The sequence below is a fragment of the Vigna unguiculata genome, chromosome 4 (assembly GCF_037176805.1).
Source record: "Vigna unguiculata cultivar grain cowpea cultivar isolate G323 ecotype 2 chromosome 4, ASM3717680v1, whole genome shotgun sequence".
Lineage (NCBI taxonomy): Eukaryota > Viridiplantae > Streptophyta > Magnoliopsida > Fabales > Fabaceae > Vigna > Vigna unguiculata.
The window spans coordinates 42,987,174-42,995,513 of NC_140795.1; positions in this window are offsets into that span (position 1 = coordinate 42,987,174).

Genomic DNA, 8,340 nt, shown 5'->3' on the forward strand with positions numbered 1-8,340 from the left:
TGTTTTCCAGCTCGCTAATCCACTCTAAGAGTTGTGCGTTCACTGTTTGTACCCAAGGACCCAGCTATTAGCTTGTTTTCCAGGTAAAAGAAGCTAGAACCCCTCCTGTTTATTTGGTGTGAAGTCTGTTATTCTATGTTGTTCGTGATTGATTGTGCGTTTCATGTTATTATGGATGTATGATATGGTGGGATCGTTGTTTGAGGTATGCTTATGTGTCTGTTGTAGATGAAAACAGTGGCGAGCACTGATAAACTCGCTCAAGCGAGCTGGTCTCGCCTAGGCGAGATTAACAGAGGCTCGCCTAAGTTATTTTCCACAAATGGTCGCCAAGGCAACCCATTGCATTTTTGAGCGAGTGAACGTGTCGCTTAGGCAAGGAGAGTCTCGCCTGAGCGAGAACGCATGCAAGGCCACTGTACTGGAAGTCGAGCTCTCGCATAGGCGAAATGAGCTCGCCTGAGCGAGGGTCCTCCTCGCCTGGGCGAGACCCTTTGGCCTGAGTGAGAAGCTGGGCGAGAAGGTGGTTGGCCTTGATGTTTTCCTTGATTTCCATGTTGATAATATGCTTGTATGGGTATTACCTTTAAGAATATGAACTGAATGATCTTTATGAATGGGATGGTGCATGAGTTGTGATTTATGAGTTTTAACATGATGTGAGTATGATATATGTATGAGATGATTCATGGAATCGGAATGATGAGTTTGGTATGAGTTCAACATGAGACACAAAAGAGTTGGTATCAATGTGGCATGATAATGATATGAGACGGAGTTCCTTATTCATGGTTCAAGAATAATGAGTTGGTATGGTTTGGTTGGGAATACGAAAGAGGTGAATTATGAGAAATTGTATGTGATGTATATGTATATATGTGTGTGTATGCTTGCTGAATCCGTTTGATTGATTAAGGATGTTGGTCCGTGTCAGTGCATAATTCCTTGGGATCTCTAGGTGAGATTCTCAGGGTCGTGCTTCAGTGGTCGGGACGTAATCCCATGACCCTTGTTAGTGGGTGTCCATGGTGGTGCCCCATCTGTATAACTAGGTAAGGATTCAAGGTAAGGTTGCATCCTGACGCTCTAAGGAGTCAGTTAGTCTCACCTAGAGCGGACTGACTCTTGTGGTGAGAGTAGCAGAAGACCTGAAATTCATTAAGGGCTAACCTTGTGGTGAGCAGAGGTATCCACCACAAGTGCAAGCACGCATCCGCTGAATCCGACCAAGTTATATGTATCCGAATGAGTCGAGTCGAGTCTTAGTGTATTGTTTGGAAGGTCGTAACATGCTTGTGTGACGTATGTATAATGGACTGTGAATATGTATCTGATCTCTTTGATGGAAAGGTTTTTGGCTATAGCTTACCCTTTGCTTGTTTGATTGTCTTGTGTGTGGTACTTCTCCTTTGCGATGATCATCAATTTATTGGTGTGAGCAGAAGCGAGAGGTTCTCGCGGTCAACAGGGGAACAGTGACTCTGCTGCATAGCCGCTTGGGCTGGATCCTGATTTATGGTCTTTCTTTTAGGGCCACGACCCATGTAGCATTGTCCTTTATATTTGCATTCGATTTACTGTAGAATATTTGTAACTGTTTCTCTTGGCATCGTTTTACGTTCTGGTGGTTGTATGGAGTTGCTTTTAAACTCCGAGATTGCGTTAGGATATTATTCAAGCGTGACGCTTCTTTTAATTACGCTATTTATTAAATGGGGTGTTACAATAAGAATATAATTATTAATTTTTTTTCTAATATTTATATTCTAAAATATTTTTAAAATTGATATATAAAAATATTGAAAATATTTTATAAAAATAAACTAATATTTGTAAAATTAACATTTACATATAAAATGTTTTAGATTTTAATATCTAAAATGCAATAAAAATATTAAATATTTTAAATTTAAATTTGAATTTTACAAATGTTAATATATATTTTTAAAATTTTAATAATTATATTTTAATAATGTTTAAATAATTATACTCTATTTAACAATTGAATCTAAGAATTATATTCAATCAATAATTAAATATTATAATTTATAATTAAATTTAAAAAATAACTAATAATAATGTCAATTTTAAAAATTAAATGTTTCATTTTAACAAAATTTGGGACTAAATTAAACAAAAATAACAAATATAGGAACTGAATTGAACAAAAATAACGAATATCGAGACTAAATTGAACAAAAATAAATAATACAACTACAAACTGACACGTGACACTAGCATTGACACGTGGCACAATTGTGACTTGACACGTGGACACTTGTTTTGAAATTAAAAAAATTAAAAAAAATTAAAAAAAATCAAAAAAATCAAGAGCTGACACGTGGCATGTATTGTTCAAAAAGTTAATTATTTAAACACCGTTAGTAAAAAGGACCAAATTGATCATAATTTGACAAAAATGAAAACCTAATAAAACATAAAATGAAAGCAGGAATCAAATTAAATAAAATCAACATAAATAGAAATTGAATGTATATTTAAACCTTTTATGCAAGTAAACAAATATTGGAGAAGAAGACTCGACCGATGATCACGTCAAACAATAAATGTGGCAGTTGTATGGTCGAACAAAATCAAGAAGACTTTGAAAATTGGGTCATCCGTATTCCACAAAATGTTTAACAATGAGAGTTCAATTTGTCTTGGTGTTGAATTTCTTATAATTTTAGTTGAGGTGGCTACGTAACTTTTTATTTTTTCCATTTTCTTATTATTCTATATTCTAAAATTACTTATAGAATATTACTTTTAAGTTATAATAAAAAATTATCAAAATATCACTCTCCTTGAAATAAATGAACAGGACAAAGTATGTCTTGTGGTAGAAACTCAGTATAAAATTCACTTATAGTTGATAAAGATATTCTTAAGAATCAAAATATTAATCGAAAATCTCACGAAGACATAAAAAATTTGAATGACATATAAAAAATAGGGTTAAATATGTTTTTGGTCCCTTAACTTTCAGTGAATTTTGGAATTAGTCCATTTCGAAACTTTGGACCAATTTAGTCCTTCATCTTTTGAAATACGTGAATTTAGTCCTTTTAATCAAATTTTGTTAAGTTTATTTGACATTTCAAGCACGTTTCATAATAGTATTTGACTTAACATTAAAACAAAAATGTGTCAAAAAGTATAAACAACTCAAATACAATCCTTAAATGTGTATAAATCATCAAATAAACCTAAAAAAATTTAATTAAAAGGACTAAATCCACGTATTTCGAAAGATGAAGGACTAAATTGGTCCAAAGTTTCAAAATGGACTAATTCCAAAATTTACTGAAAGTTAAGGGACCAAAAACATATTTAACCCTAAAAAATAATTATAACTATTGGGGTTAAATATGTTTTTGGTCCCTTAACTTTCAGTGAATTTTGGAATTAGTCCATTTTGAAACTTTGGACCAATTTAGTCCTCCATCTTTTGAAATGCGTGAATTTAGTCCTTTTAATCAAATTTTGTTAAGTTTATTTGACATTTCAAGCGCGTTTCATAATAGTATTTGACTTAACATTAAAGCAAAAATGTGTCAAACAGTATAAACAACTCAAATACAATTCTGAAATGCGTACGAAACATCCAATAAACCTACCAAAATTTGATTAAAAGGGCTAAATCCACGTATTTTGAAAGATCAAGGACTAAATTGGTCCAAAGTTTTAAAATGGACTAATTCCAAAATTTACTAAAAGTTAAGGGACCAAAAACATATTTAACCCTAACTATTGAGCCAATGTTTTGTGATAAAAGGCGGTAGGGTAGTCTTTAATAAAAGCCAGAATCAAAAGCTAGAATTTATCATAAACTTTTATAATGTTTAAAAGCTAATTCAATTCTAGGAATTTTTATCTTGACTTCTTCAAACTTTATTTCTGTAATTTACCGAGTCTTAAATAATGAACGATTGTCACTTAAGTTTTAGATATTTTCTTACTGTATGTAATGTCTGAACTATGTTTTAGATATAATTTTTTACTGTAATGTTGAAAAACAATTTACAAATAACATAAAAAATCTTAATAAAAAGATACACAAGTCTCTAAAAAATAATAAAATTTAATATATTTTTTTCGGTTGTTATGGAGATTCAACTTCATATGATTTTTAATACTTTGGTATTTTACGTGAACATGATTTTATTTAGATAGATCATATAAGTAAATAAAAAAAAAAGGGAAAAGACTTGAGCAATCCCTTCCCCTACGCGGAAATTTTCATGAAATGCATTTATATGACATTCCACGAAAGAAACAAAAAGAGTTGGAAAAGACTTGTAAAAAGCCTGGAAGCATAATCACGTAACAGTAAACGTGGAAATTGTATTGTGAGATGGTCCCTTCCACACCAATTCTCCAAAACAAAACAAAACAAAAAGACTTTGAAAAGTCAGTTACCAAATCTCATTATAGTGTTTCTTCACTTTTCAAATAAATCCAAAGTACAATAATACTTAAAAGATAACTTCTTTTATGCTTCATAACTTACAAATACTAGCTATGTTTTACAAATCCAAATAATTCCATATTTTGGTAACATATAGGAAATATAGGAAATGAATATTATAAATATATATATATATATATCTTAACTAGGTACGGATATTTAATATTTGTATTTATGGATAACTGTACCTGTTATACTATAATTTAAATTAAAAATATATGATTAAAATATTAATACATTGATCTTGAATGAATTATTTTTGATCAATTAGTTTAAAAAAATATTCATTTCTTTATAAATGGTCATTCAACACTATTTAAATGAATTATTTAGACTTTGTTTAAAATTTATGAATATTATGTATTGTATTTTATTTAAATTTATGGTGTTGAATATTTTATTTTATTTTACTGTAAATATCTGCGGGTATCCCTAGATATCTGTAGATATTAGAAAAATATGTGAGTATCCGCATAACAGATACCCGTACCGATATTAGGACGGGTATAAGATAAATATTTATCCAATGAATAAAATACGGAAAACTACTGTATGTATCCTATCTACCTTGACATCTCTATTCGTACTACTTTAAATTTTGACATCTCAGATTATGTTAGCATCTCAATATCTATATATTATTTGTTATCAAGGAATAAGAAAATTGATTACTAAGTTCATAATCTTACAAGGTTTTGAATTAGAGGAAATATTTAATCTTTTTTGTTAATTAATTTCGTGTCTCATTTACATATTCAAGAAAGTGTTGAGACTCTATGCGATAGCAAATGTGATTGTGTAAAGGAGGAATTTTTTAGATTCTGTTGAGACTTAGTGCCCATTGTCGTGACAAGAGTGTATGACCATACTAAAGCCCTTTGAATTTGTATTATTCTCACATTTTGAGATTAAGATCTTCATCATGTGTTATAAGAAAATCTAATATTAGAATTTTGTGTTAAACATATTTTTGTCCTCCAATTTTAGTGAGAATTGGAATTAGTTCTTTTTGAAAACTTTGAACCAATTCAGTTTCTCATATTTAAAAATGTGTGAATTTAGTCCTTTGAATCAAATTTTATTAAACTTATTTGACATTTTGAATATATTTTCCGACTAATATTGAAACAAAAATGTATCAAACAGTCTAAACAAATTTAAAAACTATGATAAAATGTGTTTTAAACGTCAAATAAACTTAATAAAAATTGGTTAAAAAGACTAAATCCATCCATTCACAAAATTGAGAGACTAAATTGCTTCAAAATTTTTACTATAAGTTGAAGGACAAAAAACAATTTTAACCCTAAATTTCTTTCAATTGTTGAGATTCAGTTTCATATGATTTTTATTATGTTTATACTATTTTATGTAAACATGATTCTATCTGAATAGTTTCATGTAAGTAAAAAAACTTGGAGAAGAAGACTGGAGCAGTCATCACGTCGTCAAACAATAAATGTGGAAATTGTGGAAATTGTATAGTGGAACAAAATCAGGAAGACTTTGAAAATTGGGCCATCGCATTACAGAAAACGAAATACAACACAACCACATAACTCAAGTTTAGATCACTAACACAAAAAAACATTTTAACGTCCGATATTTTTGACCTTTGACGTCTGTCCAAACTGTGACACCCCGACTACTATATTAAATAATTATTATTTGATAAAAAGATATGAAATCAATTTTTTTTTTTTTAGATATTATGCTTGAGAGAACATTAATAATAACATAACTTCATATTCATATATGTAGTTTGCATCTATGTAATTGTTCATAAAATATTACAAAAATATATATTTGTTAAATATTAAGAGTCCTACATCAGAATAGAAGATTTTCTATATTTTTAACATCTCCTAAAGATATTAATAGAAATTATCCATGAGTCAATCTTCAGAGATCCACCAACAATATCCCGAACAACTCTCACTGAGCAGGTTCCTCTTCTGCTCATGCAACAGGTACATATGAAAGAAAAATATGAAAGGAGTGAGGTCTTTATAAGCCTTAAATATCAATCTTAATAAACTCAACAAACAATGCAGACACCGGGGGCCTAGATTTGGACCTATAACCACCAAACTTGATCTTGTTTTACCAGACATATGGATCCATATTTCACTTTTGATGATCCAATCTGAACATCAAAAGTTGCTTTGGGAAGTGATTAGGTAGTTGAGTATTTCTCATAAAATATTGGTACAATCATAATTATTTCTTTCTCGAGAATACTAGCCATTCATCGGCTCACAAAAGAGATATATACTCACTACCTAACCTTGGCGATGCCGAGCAGGTATCGGATAGTTCCAAGTTTGGCCTATGAATATCCTAGTCCAGGGCACTATTCTGAACTATCCAGATATTCACCTACTTGGTAAAACTTCCTTAGACCCCACCATGGTCCCTGCCTTTCATCCCGCAGTGTACCAAACTGTGACTTCCCAAATAAAACACTTTGACACTGGTTTAATCTCAACTTATTGAAACCAGACTTAACTCTTACTTAACCGACATACTCTTGGATATTTTCAAAGGTCATTAAATGTGATGACTATCAATTCATGTCATTGTATAAACTATACAAAGAATATAAAACAACAATAAAATGTACATACAATTTTCTTATATCCAAGCTCACTAAATAAAATAATATATACTTTCACTTCACATTTATTTATTTTTAATTGTAAAAGTAATGATAAAATAAGAATCAAAGCAAGAACTTTAAATAAATAATTAGATAAGGGTAAGAACGTTATAAATAAACAAAAGTATAAATTAAACAGGACCAGTACGTAATTGGAGATTAAATAAAAAAATAAATAAACAGGACCAGTGCGTAACTGGAGATAAATAAAATAAAATAAATAAACAGGACCAGTGCGTAACTGGAGATAAATAAAATAAAATAAATAAATAGGACCAGTGCGTAACTGGAGATAAATAAAATAAAATAAATAAACAGGACCAGTGCGTAACTGGAGATAAATAAAATAAAATAAATAAATAGGACCAGTGCGTAACTGGAGGTAAATAAAATAAAATAAATAAATAGGACCAGTGCGTAACTGGAGATAAATAAAATAAAATAAATAAATAGGACCAATGCGTAACTGGAGGTAAATAAAATAAAATAAATAAACAGGACCAGTGCGTAACTGGAGATAAATAAAATAAAATAAAATAAATAAATAGGACCAGTGCGTAACTGGAGATAAATAAAATAAACTAAATAAACAGGTAACTGGAGATAAATAAAATAAAATAAATAAACAGGAACAGTGCGTAACTGAAGATAAATAAAATAAAATAAATAAACAAGATCCGTGTATAATTAGAGATTAAATAAAATAAATATAAGAGGATAATAAATGAAAATAAGTTAAATAAAAGTAAATAGAATAATATATGAGTCAAAATAAATAAAAGATTAATATAAAACCCATGAGCTTATCAAGATTAATATATAAGAGCTTAACCCCACTCCCCCTTACCTTATTGATTGAAGAGCACACTAATAATAGTCCTAGAAGACTAGGATCTCTTTGAATCTTTGCTCTAAACTTTCTTTTCCTATTTTTCTCTTTCCCTCTCTACTTTCTCTTTCTCTTTCTCTTCCTTCTTTCTCTTTCTCTCTCTTCTTTCTCTCTCTCCTTCCTTTCTCTTTCTCTTTTTCTTTCTCCTTCTTTCTCCTTTCTCTTTCACTCTCACGTAACCTTACTCCATACATATATATATAAGCCAAATCATGTGCATGTGGTTGTTTTTATCCAAATCATCATGACTTTCATTAATTAAGAGGTAATGTTTATCTCTTTTTTTTTTTTTTTTTTCTTTCCTTCTTATCTTTTCTCATA